The 17,906-nt window shown below is 44.4% G+C and overlaps 2 long non-coding RNA genes across 10 annotated transcripts; one reads left to right on the top strand and one right to left on the bottom strand.

The window, feature by feature from the left end:
• The first annotated feature begins 705 nt into the window (after nucleotides 1-705).
• Nucleotides 706-5,707, top strand: LOC104581723. 9 transcript variants are annotated; one of them, XR_002961045.1, is made up of 6 exons: nucleotides 706-1,505; nucleotides 1,656-1,774; nucleotides 2,101-2,227; nucleotides 2,307-2,378; nucleotides 2,939-5,243; nucleotides 5,328-5,704. It is a non-coding gene; the product is annotated as an uncharacterized LOC104581723 (long non-coding RNA). The 9 variants fall into 9 exon arrangements; XR_002961043.1 differs by having other exon boundaries at nucleotides 707-1,774; nucleotides 2,114-2,227; nucleotides 2,939-3,164; nucleotides 4,716-5,243; nucleotides 5,328-5,707; XR_002961042.1 differs by having other exon boundaries at nucleotides 708-1,774; nucleotides 2,114-2,227; nucleotides 2,939-4,049; nucleotides 4,719-5,243.
• Nucleotides 5,708-13,456: 7,749 nt separating this feature from the next.
• Nucleotides 13,457-17,693, bottom strand: LOC104581722. The gene is made up of 4 exons (XR_002962612.1): nucleotides 17,249-17,693; nucleotides 16,675-17,165; nucleotides 14,722-15,642; nucleotides 13,457-14,630 (listed from the first exon to the last, which is right to left on the bottom strand). It is a non-coding gene; the product is annotated as an uncharacterized LOC104581722 (long non-coding RNA).
• Between the last annotated feature and the right edge of the window lie 213 nt (nucleotides 17,694-17,906).

Below are 17,906 nucleotides of genomic sequence, written 5' to 3'. Positions count from 1 at the left end.
GAAACGCAGCTCGGGCTGCTCCGCGAGCGCCATGGCGAGACATGTTCCTGCTCCTTGCGGCGCCTCGCAGCTCCCTGGCCGGCTACCTCTGGATCAGAAACGAGCCGTGCAGCGGCCTCGCGGACTCCGGCAGCGAGCAGCAGTGACACGAACGCAACAATGCACAGCCTCGTCCTCCTCGTCGGGTCGCCGGTGGCCGCGGGGCAGGCGGCCAAAGTCCACGACAAATGGCGTAGACGATGGTGGAGTTGATGGTGTGGCTGGGCGTAGACGACGACGAAAACGGGGCCGAGGTAGGATGGGGAATGGATTGTGGCTCAGCATGAGGGTATGGCCGTGTGGGTGAGTAGTCGTGCCTTTTTTAATCAGAGGAAGGGAGTCACGGGTGAGAGGCAACGGTAAGAACCTAGTAGGCTAGGAGGCCTAGGCCCGAGCATGCAGAGCTACTGTGCAAAGCAGTGGCTGGCTGTAGCTTTCTTGAACGACGTGATTCCTCTAGAAAATGCAAATGCTGGGAAATTGCTGGCGGGTGCGAATCGCGAGGTCTTAGCAACGATGAGACATCCATACCACTGCTTTTCACTATAAATATATATACTGAGAGAGAAAAGAGAAACTCTATTATACCCTGGTATAAAATAACTTATTCGCACCCTGGCCGATCGACTGAGCCGGACCAGGTTTCCATCAGCGTCCGACTCTCGCCGCAGTTGACGTAATCTTCTTTTCTTTTTTTACAACGACGGTTTCTCCATGGGAACGGTAGAACGGCAGAACCAAGCTCACCTTCGTCAAATCGTGCGTGCGGTTCAGCTAAAAAAAATCGTGCGAGCAGTTCGGGACGTCTGCCGCGAGCTCGCCGAGCCCTCCTCCTCCACCGCCTCAACCTCTCCCGCGATCTCGTCGCTGCCCAATCCCACCTTACCGCCGGCGACCAGGGTTTCTTCGCCTGCTGAGGAAGCGGCGGCGGCGGCTTCGACGACGACGACTGGGGCGCCTCCACTGCTCCCGCGACCTTGCCGCTGCCCAATCCTGCCTTCTCGCGGGAGGCCCAAAGCCACCTTCCTTTTCTGCCCAACTCCCTGCTGCCGCCGCCGCCTAGGGTTTCTAGCGCCGCCGCTGCTTGCTGCTACTGCTGCCGGTGCCGCTGATGTTGCTGGTAGGTGCCGGTTCCGCTGATGTTGCTGGTAGGTGCCGGTTCCGCTGATGTTGCTGGTAGGTGCCGGTGCCGCTGTAGTCTAATCTTGCCGCGGCCACAAGCTCGAGGCCCACTGTAGCTGTTGTTGCCTCCATTCGCAGCCACCAAACCTGTGCGTGTGTTGCTCGGCCACCACGGAGGGGGAAAAGGAGATGGCATGGAGATAGCCAATAGCCCTATGTCGGCACAAGCAGGAGCCGGGAAGAGGGGAAAAAATACAGAAAGAAGATTGAATAAGAGAAGGATTTTGGAAATCCCAGGTTCACCATGCTCATCTCATCTCTAATTGAAGTTTCTCACAGTAAAGGTAGTCCTTAATTAGTCCCTAGATTAAATACCAATTTACTGGATCGAAACAGTTGGTGTTTCTTGATTAGATTATTGTCAAGTCTTGCTCGGAATTGTTTCTTTGTCTACTCTAGATAAAAGTAACCGGTGTAGTCATACCTCTCTGCAGGTACTCTCAGATTTAACAAAAAAAACAGCTACGATGAAAACTTGAGGAAAGAAGAATCACGGCTGTGTTGTCTCTCAACATGTGGGCTGTAATGTTGGGTCCATATGGCATCCTTTTGTGTATGTTCTACTTATCAGCTTTTGTTTGGGAGCACACAATGTGATCTCCAGTTTTCTATGGTCTACACAGTACCCTGTCTTCAGCATACTATTTTAATGCTGTTTTCCACTTTGGAGCTCACTTGTATTGAAAATTGACTCAGATATCTCATGCTATCTCTCGACGGGTTGTTTTGCAAATATGGAATTTAATCAGTTACATTTGTACATAATCTGGTCGATTTTTTAAACAATGTGATTTCTACATGACACTGCTGCTGTGAACAATCTTGTCCAGTACTATTTTTTATGAAACTCATATATAAAGTAAATGCATTTGGTAAAAGTCTTTTTTTGCAGAGTGGAGTAGAGTTTCTCTCTGAAGAGTCAAGGCGTATATAGTGCACAAAGTGTGGTAACTTCCATTTATGGATATGCACCAAGAGAAGCAAAGCCAAAGTAAGATGGTGCCAGGTTAGGAGCCAAAATGTACTTTTAGAGCACTTGTTAACTGAGAGTACCACTGCAGCTGATTTGCATGAATCGTATGCAGGATTGTTCTCAGCACCATGTTGCCAAGGATGGTGATGGATGGGTGGAATATTGATATTGAACATCCTTGAAGGTACAGTTTTGTGCAAACTTCATTAGATTTTACATAGAAGCGCATGTAGACAGTCACCGCGGACTTATGACATTTAAGTACTAGGAACTGAGCATTAGTGGTTTATAACAAATGGAGTATGTGGTTTAGTCAAGTTACAGCAAAATCTTCTGAATTCTGGCACTCTGCACTATTTGACAAAAAGAAACCATTGAGTCTTTTTTTACATAGTGAACTACTTGCTTTTGTTGCTTAAACTGAGCTAGCCCTATACTTCCTAAGGCCATTTTTGATATTGAGAAAATGTGATCATTTGATCTGTAACAATTGTTTCTGAATTGCAAGAACAAATATATATTATATATGTATTCATTCCCTGCAAATGGATTACTCTGGTTCTCAAAAGTTGTCTTTTTCTTGTTTCATAGTCATTAGAGATTTGTTCTTTTCTTCAGTTCATATGCCTTTAGGTGACACCCTTTTGTTACTGAATTATGCTTTGTGTTATCTGTTATGGAAACAACAATTGCATGCATCCATCTGAACTCTTCTCTGAAGCTCGTCTATTGTTGTTGAGCCAGCACTTGAAACGGTCCTTGGTCTGCCTGCCGTAGAGCCATTATGGAAGAGCCTCCTCCCCATCTCCGCTGGCATCTGCTCAGCCTGGAGGTGGGCCGAACTTCCAGGCCTACAACACATCGATGGCTCAGCCTCGGCAACCAGGTGATGGAGCTTGTCGGCAACCAATTCATCCATCAAAAGTTCCTTCTGCTTTGTGGTGACTTGAGGTATCATCTTCCTTCCCTGGTAATTACACTCTTCTTCCCTCGTGCCCGCAAGGTTAACATTCCTTCTCACTCGATGTTTGTTGTTGATGTGTCTATCGTATACACCCATGAAATGAGCTGACGAGCAATTTCAGTATATTTGCAATGATTTTGTATTGTTCATTAAAAACTGCAGTGTCTTTTTGCTGTATTCGGCTTGATGGCCAATATAAGCTAAATTAAATGCTCAGATGGAAATGCTCCAGGTTGTGATTCAATCAATGAAGGAAAAAAATGCCATAAAAAGATAAAGGCTTGTTATATGGCTTGCTTTCTATATTTGTTGATCTCATAATTGCCCGAGAGGATCTCAATTATATCTTGCTATATCCTGAAGAAGTGTTGGATTACTGTACAGTTTCAGATACCATGTCATAAAGATAAGTGAACTGACAATATTGCATTTGGAGTCAAATTCACTAATAACCATCTAAAGAAGGCTCCACCAATTCAATTGAAGCAGAGTAAGAAGCATAATTTTTAAGTACGTTCAGGATTGTACATCCTCTGGAACAGAAAATAAACAGGGAGAGAAAACCATGCACATCCTATTTTCTTATATGCATTTGTCCTATTTTTAGCTGAGGCTGAAAGTAAGCATCTTGTGGCCATGCCTTTCCTCTCAGATTTTTCCTTCAATCTTATGCTGGATTTTCACCTAAAGGTCGCAGTATTCCTCTATACACAAACCAGTTAATTGAAAGCTGAAATGATGTGAGTTAATTAGGTCAGAAGCGGAACTGATGTGAGTTCATCAGGTTTTCCTGTTAGTTGGCTTGCCCAACAGAAACAAAATTTTGATAATTGGGATCGGGGAAGGGGGACATATTTGAAGATTCTAATATTTGTCTCTGCACAAATATAAGTAAGAAGCTCTTATCTCTCCCATTATTTCATTCCTATAGAAGGTTTGTTTTCATAAACTTTTATAACTTACAAGTACTAGTGTTTAGCTAGCGCAATATAAAAATGTTAATAGTACATACACAATATTGCTTCTGTCTTGCAATGTAGCCCTTCATATTATGACTGCATTCCAGGAAGTGTATGTGCTCAGTCACCATCTTTCGTATTAGAACCCATGTTTAAATGGTCAATTCTCGTTCCAAACAATTATGGATCTATCCAAACTAATTATGGATCTAGATGAGGAGAGATCGCAAAACCAGAGATATTGTTTATGATTCATGGTTCTCACAATTTTGTTTCCGCCTTTAGAAATCTGATCTTTTATCTAAAAGGTTACTGGCATCTCTTAGCTGACTATATATGTCACGAACTTGGGCTTTGTTGTAGAACTAAAGAACTGCAACATGTCACAAGCTGCTAACAGCTGAGTCACCCAAACTATAAGTGAACTTGACGGCACTATCGTTTGCATGTAATAAATCTTCCTGTTACTACAGATTCCTAGAAACTACAGATTTGGCTGATCAATGGTTTCTTATTAAACCTTCTTGTGTAACTCATGTTCTCCATGTAATCTTCTGAAAGAATTATGAGAGCTGATGTGCTTTTTTTTTCCAAACAGTAGAAGGGCGAGGAAGAGCAGTTGCTAGAAGCTTGTCAGCGACCAATACATGCATTAGAAGTTTCTTCTCCGTTATTTCTTTCTTTCTTTCTGAATTTCTCTGTGTTATGTATTTCTTGTGCACTTTTCTACGGTATTGTGTTGTATTATGGATTACAGTGTATATCCTGAAAACTGGAATGGATTCTTATCTTTACTTTGCCTTCATATATGGACATTACGACAAGCACTTGATTAGCCAGCCACAAGCAATGCTCTTTTAATGCGCATGATTAGCTAATCATCCTAATGACTTGCACTTGGGTCCTAGATTGGCTTGTCTTATTTATTTATTTTGGTTTTTAGTACAACACATTGTGAAATATGAACTCAATTGAATATTTATGTATTTTCAGAGCTATGCTACAGAAAAATAGATAGTATTAGGCACTTTTCTGAATCTTCAATTGAATATGATCAAGTTTAACTCAAACATGAACACCTCACTACGACGGCAAAGAGAGTCGGCTTCGTTGTAGTATTGAACCGGTATTTTAAGTCACTCTACTAAATTCCATATACGACATAATCTTTCATTTTTGCAAATTCTCATCAAAAGTTTGTGTACTGCAGTCAAAGGAGAATCAGTATACGGCCGAAGATCTCTCCTACCTCATCTTCCATGATTTGAACGAAGTTAGGCCTTTACCTGATTCTCTGGAGAAGTCCAGGCCCATGATAACCCACATGTGAAAAACTTTCGATGAGAATATCCTCAAAATTGCACTTGCAGAATATTGCTTCTTCCAGTGTCCATGTCCATGTAATGTATTTTTCTTATGAATGGTTCTTTTGTATTGGCAAACGTGCAAGGAAACATATCTTCAAAAATTTTGTAGTGCTTGAATGATGAATGGCTTCAACGTTGCCTTCTCTTAGATTTTTTTCGTCGAGGGGAATCATCTGATTAATTAATCGTTGTTTCATTTGATTTGAGAGATGTATTGAGACAATTTAGTCTCATGGACTCATGGTGTATATACAAAGTACCGTCAAGAGTGAACGTAACATGGGTTGGTTTCACTTCAGCTATTAGTTTCTCAGCTTGATGACTTCACGGAAAACTAGTGCCTGATCTGAATTGGACTACACGAGCTCAAGCACTAATTCTGACAGCTTATGCAGCAATCGTAGTTTTCTATTCTCTGCACATACAATTGCATATGAATATGTCTTGACAGCACAACTATATCTAAGTAGGAGAAACTCACTGCTTGATTTCTCTCAACATGCAAGCATACCACATCATCACACCATTAATTTGTTCACACCTATTTAGTGAAAAACTCATATTTTTTGCACATGCATGCATGCTACTTTTCATCAAACTATTTTCACTAAGTGAAGAATCTATAATCTATCGTACAATTCTATTATACATTTTCACTGGATATTCTTTTGTTGCTACTTTTCACTCATGTATGTTCTCAACAGCGTGGGCTCACATATGTTAACTAAAAATTTCCGCAACAATGTGTGGGGTATCATCTAGTTACTATAAAGGAGCAGTGCATAAAACATAATTTTCTTGTGTCACAACTCACTGTTGGGGAACGCGGTATGCTACGCTAGCACAAAATAAAATTTTCTACCGCTTCCGCCCGGAACAATGCTGTAGATAATGGATCACGAGATTACCACTAGACGCGCAGACCCGTAGCGGAAGTAGAGTCGATGTAGCGCGTCGATGCCGAGTAGTCGAACAGCCTGCTCCTCCTCGCCGATCCCACGAACAGTTTGTCCAAGCGCCGCAGGTGCAGCGCCTCCGAGGTATCCACACGTACAGGGAGGAACTCCGTGCGGCGGACTGCTAGATCCGATCGCAAGGCTTTGGGCGTGGAGGTGCGACGGCCGAGTCTAACTCGCGCCTAAACTCGGGTTAACCCTAGACGGGTTGGTCTCCTCCACTTATATAGACGTCCCTAGTGGGCTCAACACTTGAGGCCCATTAGGAGTCCAAGCCCGATACGAGTTGGATCCGATCCAACTCGGTTCCCACCCCTTAAGCATGTGACCCTTCAGGTTCGCGGTCAGTCGGCCACGACTACGAGCTCGGACTGCGGGCCCGAGTAACACCTTACTCGTCCACTGGCACCGACTCAAGTCGATAGTTGGTAGCGGCGCCTAGCAGCACGTGCCAACTCCCGAGTAACCACAAGGTATATTGACGAACCATACAATGTGTCATATGCAACATTCCTTTTGCCTCGCGATATGTGTGTCGAGCTCAAGGCGAGTGCGTGTCATCCTTGTGGATAGCTCGAGTCTCTTCTCGTTCCTGTGATACAGATTCCCGAACGGGTTAACACTTAACCCAAGTCGCATGGCCATGCTTTCCGAATCTGATCACTCGAGAAAGCCCAGAGATATCTCTCCGAACAGGAGGGGCAAATCCCATCTTGATCAACCATGACTCGCAGCATGCTTCTCAGCAAACCCGAAAGCTACCTTTATAACCACCCAGTTACGGAGTAGCGTTTGGCAACCCCTAAGTAGGCCGATTCACATCCCAAGCTCATACGATGACCTCAGGTCTAGGACTGGCATATACATCGTACTTGAGACTAACAAATGACAATCATCTCGTTGTGTCTCAGTGCGGGTCTGTCCGACTCAACAATCTCATTGTCGAGTCCATGCTATCAGTCGGCAACACCTTGCCCTATGACTTGTGAAACATAGTCATCATACTGATTCACATTGCTAGTCTAGATTATGTGTCCGCATAACCTCAATGACTAGGGACCATTAGAACAACATCATAGAATACATAGTCTCACAAACAAATCACGTATTTATTTATACATATCAGTGATGATGTTCAAGGACAATAACAATAACTCATGAATACATAGAAAATAACATCATCACGTGATTGCCTCTAGGGCATATCTCCAACACTCACATGCATAATAATTGCACACAGCAAGGACGCTAGCAACATACATTTTTTTACGTTCCATGCAAATATGCGGGCGTGGACTCTACTTGGAAAATATAATGGTAGAAGGTAATTTCCTTATGGCACATGCAAAGTAACAGCTGCCTGGGAGTATGTCCAACCTCCCCGGTACCCGACATCATAACCATCCATTCATCTAGAGATTCCAACCTGCATTCTTCTTTTAGTTTTTCTTGAAAATCACAAATTAGTGTTTCTCTCACCTAAGATTGGATCGAGGTATTGAGCGACCCTAAATTGTTTGAATTCATTTCCGTTTGCGGCAGTTTGTGTGAATCTAGGTAGTAATGCCGGTTCTAATGTTCGGTCTATTTTTACTGTCAGCATGCACATGGCCTGGACCACTCAATGTAGCGACCCACTGAGCACTGATGCTAGACGTGCATGTGAGCTGCATGCAAAATGATAGTTGCTAAGTAGCACATTGCGTGAGCTTTTTTTAAATAAGAAATGCATGTGTGGATGTGGCCATGTCGGTTGACCATATTTGAATTTTGTGGTAGGCCGGTCTTGACTCCAGTTAGATTAGCAATAAAAATAAAATACTGCATGATATTTCTTGATAACTAACATGCGCTTCCCTTGAAATATTTCGTGTGCTCAATACCTCAAGACTGTAAAGACTCGGTACACAAATAATTGTTTGAATTATTTCGTGTGGTGAATAAAAAAATTCAGTACACGAGACAAAATAGTCAGCATCTCGATTAATAAAAATTAAATCACCAAACTACTCGGTACCCCAATTTCATCTAGTCGGCACCTCAACAAAACATGTGCTTGGTACCCATGACCAAACTACTCAGTACCTCATTAAAAATATGTGATCAGCACATAATAAATTGTTCTAGTTATTTCGTGTCTCGATACAATAAAATCTCCGGTACCCCTATTCGTCTAATCGGCTCCTCAACAAAAGTACCCAGGACCAAACTACTCAGTACCTCATTAAAAATATGTGACCGGCACCTGAGATTGAGTAAGTACTAGTATTCTTGCTTCTTCATCTATGATGAGTAAGTACTAGTATTCTTGCTACTTCAGCGACTCTGAGAATGCGAGTTGTTATGATTACTCTACGGCCGGCGGTGGCAGGGAGACGGCGAGGAGCAAAATCTCACCGGGGGAATGTATGAAGCGAAGAAGACGGAGAGTGGATTGGGTTGTAATTTTGGACGGGGAAGGGGAACGGGTGTGAACAGGTGCGTCGGATGGTCTGGTGCCTTCTGTCAGCTTTCTCGATAGAATAAATGAAACGAAAATGTAAACTTGCCGTAAATTGCCGTTTGGATTGAACCCCCCTCTCTCTCTGTATATATATCGAAATTACGAAGTACTCCCGGGTGTAGTTGCTTCCATGTTAAATATTCTACTACATGATAGAATATATTCTACTTTATCACTTATAATAAATTCAGATACTATTTACAAGATACTTCAAAGCGAAATACATGAACAAATTGCAAGTTGGCACGTAATTTTTACTATGTTTTAAAAATATCTTCATATTTGTATATACAATAAAGTATGTTAAAAAACTTCATATTCTACCTAAAAAATAGAATATATTCTATGTTCTACATACTAAATACTAGCCATATATTACATTCTACATTCTCCCGTTTGCGCAATATTCTCCCAAAATTGTGTGAAACGTACGCGGGCAGAGCCGCAACACGTCACGCTGCGCGTCGTAACGGACCAGCTGCGGCCCCTTCACTTCCGGCGACGGCGAGGCGCTACCCGACAGCGCCATGGCCGCCGGCGAGCCCTCCAGGTAGCCCCTCCTCCCTCCCCCTTCCTCCTCTCTCCCCCCCATGCCGGCGGCGCCGTCTCCATGGCCGCCGAGCTCCATTTTTGGAGCTCCGGCGGCTGGCGAGCTCCGATTCTCGACCCCGAAGCTTCCCTCTCCCTCCCGATCTATGTCTCCCTCCCGATCTCTCTCGCCGGCCTCCAATTTCTCTCCAAAGTTCCCCAATTTCAAATTTTTGAGCTCCGCGGCCGCTAGCCAAAATGCAGCCTCCTCGTCGTCGCCCGGAGCTTCCCTCTCGCTTGCGAGCTCTCTCTCCCTCCCGACCTTTCTCGCCGGCCTCCAATTTCTCTCCGAATGTCTCTAATTTCAAATTTTTACTTAGCTCCGGTTAATTAACACGTTAATTCCTTTGTCAATGATTAGGCCAACTATTTTGCTTTGTTTGTTTTCTTGTATATTGTGTTGTAGATCGAAGGACCGTTCTTGGATGTACGCCAAGGAAAGAATCAATGCTCGATGGATAACCGAATGGACGCTCTTTTTTGGAGTCGCGAAAAGGTGATATGGAACGAAAAGGACTTTTGATGATGCGTTGTCCATGTCGCAAATGTGGAAACACATGCATGATGAAGCCTGAAGATGTTCAGATGCACGTGCTGGCATCGGGTTTTGTGGAAGGTTATTCTCGGTGGACTTGTCACGGGCAGGATGCGGTTGATGTCGGTAGCGGTAGCGAAGATGAGGATGTCCTGCGGTATGATCTGGCGAATGATTCCGAGAAAAAAACAAGGGTCGATGAGGAGGCTAATGTGAAAGGTGAAGGAGCTCCACGTGGCAGGATTATCGAAATGCTAGATGACCCGTACCTACGGAACCAGCTCGAGGACCCCGAAGATGAGGCAGAGTCTGCTCAGTTCAAAAAATTGTTGGAGGACGCAAACACACCCTTGTATGATGGAGCTGGCGAAGAAAACAACGTGCTCAAAGTGACGCTCGAACTTTTGAGGCTGAAGGCAGCATCATGCTGGTCAGACAAGGGCTTCACGAACTTGTTGAGTAAACTTGCTTCGGTTTTTCCACAGCCAAACAATTTGCCCAAGAGCACATACGAGGCGAAGAAGATTACATACGAGGCGAAGAAGATTACATGCCCGCTTGGATTAGATTGCGTGAAACATCATTCATGTCAAAACGACTGCATGGTATACATTGGAGAGTACGAGAACCATGAGAGCTATCACATATGCTGTGCATCGAGATACAAGAAGAAAAACGCCAGAGCTGGCGAAGACGATGGGGAAGAAGTGATGAAGGACAGGCCGGCAAAAACTGTCTGGTATCTTACGGTAGGTGGCCGAGTTGAGCGTTGGATGCAGAACATTAAGGACGCGAGGTATCTCGTCTATCACGATCCGGCGCAGGCTGCATTCGATCCTGACGGGCACTACCATGTGGAGGAAGCTGGGGTCCTAAGACACCCTGCTGATGGGACTCAGTGGAGGAACTTCGACACGGCATTTCCTGATTTCGGGGCAGAGCCCAAAAACTTGAGACTCGGTCTCAGCACTGACGGGATAAATCCTTTCGGAAACATGAACAACAAGCAAAGCACATGGCCCGTGATCTTGTTTGTCTACAACCTTCCTCCATGGTTAATCATGAAGAGAAATTACATCTACATGTGCATGCTCATACGGGGTCCAAAGCAGCCGGGAGCTGATCTAAATGTGTATCTGCAGCTAGTGAAGGAATGAGCTGAAGCAGCTTTGGAACCCTGGCAGAGTGGTTTGGGACGCAAACAGGAGGGAGTACTTCACGATGAGAACAGCGCTTCTAACCTGCGTGCATGACTACCCCGCGAGGGAGCTTGGTATCTCTCTACAACCAGCGTCGGCCCTCTATGACTCCATCTCTCTCCGCCCACAAAGGTACTTCTCAATCGCCGCTCGGCCTTTCCATTAGGATACTTCCTCCTGTCGATGCCGGCGGAGAAGAAAAGCGGGCAATGTCGATGCCTGCACAGCTCAAAGATAGCCAAACCACAGGGTCGGCACAGGCTGGAAGCGTCCCTCCTACCTTCTCTCTCTTGGGTGCCGCTGAGTCCATGGGTGGCCGCAAGATCGATGACAAGTACAAGGCAGAGGAGCAAAAGGCATGGGACAGTAAGAGGAGGCATAAAAAGAGGGGGCGCGGCGGCAAGACCATCAAGGAGTCCTCTAATGTCACTTAAGATGAGATGCACTATGTGCCTGAGATAACCGTAGTCTGGGAGGACAATAGGCATGCCATTCTCATCAAGAACCCATATCAAGGCCAGAGATTCGGAGACGGATCCTATTTCGTGGCTAGTGAGTTCGACAGGGTGCTTATTTACTATCCTGGAAGACCGATGGTCACCAAAGATTCCCTGCGTGCCGTGTCCAGAGAGATGCAAGAGCTTCATTAGTTCTACATGCAAACATCAGTTTGTTCTCAACAGCATGCCCAATAGATCAATGTTAGGATCCCAAAAGACTATGGCTTCTTTGACCAAGAAACCGGAAAGATTCAGGAACGTCCTATCACTTTTGGTGTGGAGTTCAACGAACTGTTCCACCTCTTCGACCGCCAAAAGCTTGATATCAACCTCTTAAGGCTGTGGTTTGCCTACCAAATAAGAGAACTGCGGCGAATGGTGGTCAAAAAAGTAGCCATTCTAGACCCCGCGATGTTCAACTACGGTGACATCGGTCTTGAGCCAGAAAAGGATGCCTCAAGAACCATGGCATCTAAATGCTTGGTGGCATGTCTCGAGAAATACGCGGACGACGACTTCATCCTCTTCTTCCTTAATTTGGAGTAAGTTCAATTTTATATATGGAACCGTTTGTTTTTTCTAATTCAGTCTTTCTTATACACCCTTAGATACTAAAGTTTGTTTCTTTTGAAAACATATACCATTGGGTCACACTACTCATTTGTTTGCCTTGGTCCGCGGTGCACTACTTCGATTCACTACTTCCAAAGAAGGGTGTTTGAGGTCGGTTCTGGAAACCCATCAAATCACTCGTTAACACTGCCTGGAAAGTGGCGACCAAGGGAAAACCCATGAAATCACTCATGATTCAAATTTACCCATCTTGATAATTTTGAAAAGATAATGTGAATCTATACTTTAAAACTTTTGCCTCGGCACTGTTCATGGTCATGCTTTGTCAGAAAACATTTAATAGGAGTTGCAAAAGTTAGTTCTCTATCCAGAATGATCATTTAAACTTTTATCTTAAATTTTAATGATTCCTGGTGCATCATTTCTGACCTTTTGTGAAACGATTCGGAAACTTTGTGTTCTAAATTTTTAGTACTTTCCTGAGCTAGTTGTTTAGTGTCATTAAGTAGGAGTCATGATCTTGGGATTGTGATTTCTGAAACATGTGTCATTGAGCATTGTTACTTCAGTTTACTTTCTGGTTTCTCTGAAATTCAATAAGTGGCAAGGTCCACATGTGTTTATTCTTCCTCGAATAAGTGACAAAAGTCACATTTCTTGCAATAAGTGGCTGTGCCACACTTCTGTTCTATTTTTTTTTTTACAAATTCAATAAGTGGCTTTGCCACAGTTTTCAGCTTTCAATAAGTGACAAAAGTCACAGTTTCTGCAAATAAGTGGTTGTGCCGCATTTCCCTGAAGTTTTCATTACTGTTTGAACTTTACTAGCGCAGCTCAGTTCAGTAATAAGATTTAGATATCATTTGTTTGTACTCATTCACCCTAGAACATTGTTGATGCCTAGAAATCATTGAAACGTATGGTACACAATTTATATGAACACTCTGACAGAGAACTGCATTTGTCAATTACTCTTATATGTTTACTGCTTTACATTACTAATTAACTTGTTGGAGAGCCAAATCCTTTTACTTAAGGACAAGCAAAAATTCAGGTGTGGGGGTGTGATCAGTATATATTTTTAAATCAATTTCAAACATATTTGGTACTGATCATACTTGAATTTGAATCATTTGAATTTAAATTTGAATGAATTCAGCCGAAAAGGGCCAAATCTGTCTTTTTACAGCACTGCATGCTTTTTGCAGAAAAGGGTGCGAAAAGGCACCAAAAATCTACTTCCTACTACATCAAGATGCAAGGACAAAGAAGCAGGGAGAAGAAAAGCAAAAAGCAAAGAAAGGAAAAAGGAAGAGGAGTGATCAAGCAAAAAGGAGGCATAAGCAGGGATCTTCTTCGGTGTCAAGCTAGCAAAAGGAGAGGGCTGGTTGCATAATTCAAAAGGTGATTGTGACAGCCTCTGGGAGAGAGCAAGAAGAAGAGCATAAAAGGTGGTGAACCTCTTTTTTTTCGGAAGACACAAGAAAAGGGGGTGGATCCAGAAACATGGAGAAGAGAGAGGAAGAAGAGCTGTTCTTGCGTGATTTGGATGCTTCTTCACCAGAAACTGAGAGTTGTTAAGCTAGATCATCATCTTCCTTTTCTCCAATTCTCTGCTGCTGAAAGAAACTCTGTAATCCCTACCCCTATTCTTCACACTCTCTAGTTCCCATCTGTTCTTGCTGAAGATCTGTAATCTGCTTCTGAATTTGTTCTTGCTGAAGATCTGTAATCTGCTGCCAAATTTGTTCTTGCTAGTCGTGAGAAATCTTTAATATTGCTGAAGTTGTGTTGTGCTCTGTTTTCCTTTTAAGTTTGTGCTCTAGTTCTTTAAATTTCTGTCAGTTTGTTATGCGGTAGAGTCATGATCTGCCTGTGATGTTTTACTCTTTGATACGAAACTCTCCTTGTCTATTAGTTTTGCTGCTTGTCTTCTCTAGATCTTATCTATTTCATCTTCTTTCTCTAAAACCCTTGTTGTCTAAACTCTAAATTCGTCACAAAAAGATCTGTTCTGCCAGTGTTGATTTTCTTCAGTTAAATCTTCTTGTATGTGTTTGTTTCTTCAATTAATCAGTACCTTGTTGTCAGATTTGGTACAGTTAACCGAAAACCCCAAAAACATTAGATCAGCAAGTTAGATTTGTTTCTTTTTAGTCCAAAGCCTGTTAATCTGTGAGTTTAGCTTGGGATTTGGAAAGGAATCATTGCATTAATTCCTGTGGAGAACTTTATTTTTATTACTGCTAAAACTATAGTTTGATCAGACTGCCTGCAAAATTGCCCAATATCCTGCAAATGATAGCATAACACAATGTTACTCAACTCTGTGTTTGCAAGATATTTTTTAAAACTACATCAATGTAATTGAGAAATGCCGCACCTATAAGTTAGTATTTGCACATTCTTGCTTGAGTATCTGTCACGAGACTTGTCGAAACAACAAGACATTAAGTTTTGGATTATATCATCATCATTAACGGCAATATTTAGTCAAACTCACATCTGATAGTCCAGTGGGCTTTGAATCTTGAACCATACACAAAGTACTTTTGTCCAACCTCCTAACCTGCAGCGTGTGACACAAGGAAAAGTGTAAATAAAGGTGGAATGCAAGTAAACAAGTTCTCACCGGAACAAAAGTTCAAGTTTTATTATCCTCAGAATTTCGTCAACGTTAAACAAGAGTTAGCACAGCATACCTTACCACATGCTCACAAGTAAAATCAGTGGAAGTTTATGTCTCTGTAGCTCTCTTAATTTCAAGAATAGAGTAGTCTCACCTCTGAGCTGTCAGTTTTGACACACGCATCCACAGAGAAAAAAAGTCAAAGTCCAATTTTTCCAAATAGATTAGTACAGATTGTAATTTTGGAACACAAAATTAATCGTAGTTGCAAGCCTGTAAGCACTTTATTTAAGCTAAACCTGATTATGTCCAACCATACGAAAACAATTATTCAATTAGCAATAAATCAACACACAAACTATATATGTACGCAATCAAAAACTTATGATGCACCTGATTTACCGGCGATCGCCACACTGCGGCGGCTAATTCCACACGAGCTGCTGGCGAGGGGAATATCACAACAGTGGGGAGGAGCCGGCCGATGAGGTAGGACTGGGCTGAGCGGCGGACTGGGCGGCGAGGTCGACGATTAGCCCAACGACGCGAGTTGTGGGCCGGCATCTGCGTCGACCTCAGCATCCACCATTGTTCTTCCAAATCCAGCATCATTCCCGCCCTTCATGCCATCGAGCTTGGACCACCTCGCCCTCTCTCGCGTTGCCAGCGCTGACCCTGAAACAAAATCGGAGCAAGCCCTGTCAACAGAAGTACTACCTTACATGCTATTTATAAACAACTCTTCTTGACAATAGCACCAGCATGTTCTTGAAACAGATTAGTTAAAAATAATGGTCAGCCACAGCAGCAAAATCAAACTGATAACATTCATGGGCACAACAATCCGATTCCTCCTAACTTACCAGATTGAATTATGTAACAACTAAGATTGCATAAGTTTTCAGGTCACAAATCTTGTCAGCTTTAGACTTTAGTACACCATTACCACCACCATGATAACTAGAAGGCCACCTATGCATTGCAGGTTGAATATCAGAGGAACTGAACATAGGTCCTTACAATATTGCACAAAACGCACATATATTACAGCTGAGTTTGTCATGTTCCGGCCATGATTTGAACTAGAAGGCCATATATTACACACATGTTCCGGCCATGTGTGTTTAGTTACAATTTTTTATAGTTTGAACTCAACAACAACTACTTTCTACAGTACCGAAACAATAGACATTTTCTGCATTACTGAAAATCTGCACCTCATGAAAATCTGCATTAGCTTTTTTCAGTTGGATTGAACAGCAGAAAATGAACCTCTTGAATTCCAGCAGGAGCCTTTTATCAAACAAACCAAATACGAAAAGAAAGGAAAAAGGAAAATAGCTGTATATCACAAACATAAATGATGTTGGATATACTTCCTTGGGGTCAGCAAGCACACCAACCATTCCATCGAATACTTCTTCAGACCAGACAATAAAATCTTGTAAAATTGGTCAGTGTTTCAAGCTTGCAGAGAAATAAGTAAAGAACAAATCTGCAGTATACCAAAGAAAAAAACATTCTCACGAGCATTCCATCGAACAGGTGCAAGTCAACTTGATCCAACATGATATTTCTCATGGCTGATGCAATTAACTACGCCATATGTGATCGCATCAAAAAATTTAATCCCAAGACAAGGGAAAACACGAGCATACATAGTCCATCGATTCATGCATTTTGCATTGGGCGGCAGCATCGACTTACAGGGTGGAGCCTGCGGAAGCAGCGGCAAGTACGACGGGATTGGCCGATGTCGGTGGCCACGGTGGCAGCGAGGTCACCGACGCAGCCGGGGGAGGAGCTGCCGGTGAGGAGACGTCAGAGACGAGCGTGTGCGTGTCATCGGCAAAGCGCCTGGACCTGGATGGTCACGTCGTGCGGAGCCAAGGGGCGCCGCCAACCGGGGAGAAGTGGAGGCAGAGGCGGGATCCGCCTTTGCGTCGCTGGGACGCGCTTCGCCGGAGGAGAGACGCCGAGCTCTTCGCCGGAGAGAGAGACGCAGGCGCTGTCGCCTCCGGTCGATGTCGGGGTTCCTCGCCCTGGACGGTCGCGCCGGGTGAGCCGCCTCGCCCTCACCGAGCACGCGGTGGCCCCAGTCGTCGTCGAGGCGGCCACCGTCGCCTAGGCTCGCCTCTCGCCAACTCCACCCGAACCGCAAGCACGGTTTGATAACTCCAGCGACATCGGAGCAAGCCCTGTTAGATCCAACCAAATCGAAATTAAAAATAAAATCGAACCAAATCGCAACCACGCCGCTGCCTGGCAAGGCGCCGCTCACCCGCCGAGTATGACAGCGACCTCTCGCCGAGGCCACTCGCATGTCGCCGCCGGCCGCAGCGGTGAAGTCGCGGGAGAGGTCGAGGCGCTGGAGGAGGAGGCCTTGCGCTCAGCGAGCTCGCGGTAGGCCTCCCGCTCGAGCTTGTCGAGCTTCTCCTCGCTCAGGCCCCAGCCGTCGTCGTTGAAGCCACCGCCTCGGCTGCAACCGCCGGTGCCGCCTAGGGTCGAGCCGGCCCGCCGCGTCGCCCGTCGCCGCCACGCATTTTCTCTCGCGCGCCGCTCCTCTCAGCTGCCACTGACCGTTCCTTCCCGAGCTGCCGCTGGCGCCGCCTAGGCTCGCCGCAATTCGTACTGCAGCAGCTCGCCACCCTAACCGCACGCACGCACGATTTGGGGGTGGTTTCGGGGTTTGGGTTTTTTTCGTGGGGAGGTGGGTTCAAGAGAGAAACGACCGTCGTAAAAGAAAAAAAAAAGGTACGTTCGGTTCAGAGAAAATACGTTCTCGATGGAATCCCGCTGGTTTGGACCGACCAGCGGCTCGTTGGACCGACCGGGTGCAGAATACCTTATTCTGCCCTTATTCTGCGCCCAGGTGTATATACGTATGTATCTAGACGTATGTATTTAGATGTTGCAATGTTATGCAAGTTTACAAAGTG

The sequence above is a fragment of the Brachypodium distachyon genome, chromosome 1, assembly GCF_000005505.3.
Source record: "Brachypodium distachyon strain Bd21 chromosome 1, Brachypodium_distachyon_v3.0, whole genome shotgun sequence".
Taxonomy (NCBI): Eukaryota; Viridiplantae; Streptophyta; class Magnoliopsida; order Poales; family Poaceae; genus Brachypodium; species Brachypodium distachyon.
The sequence above is the reverse complement of the archived record's forward strand: the minus strand, read 5'-3'. Positions and strand labels throughout refer to the sequence as shown.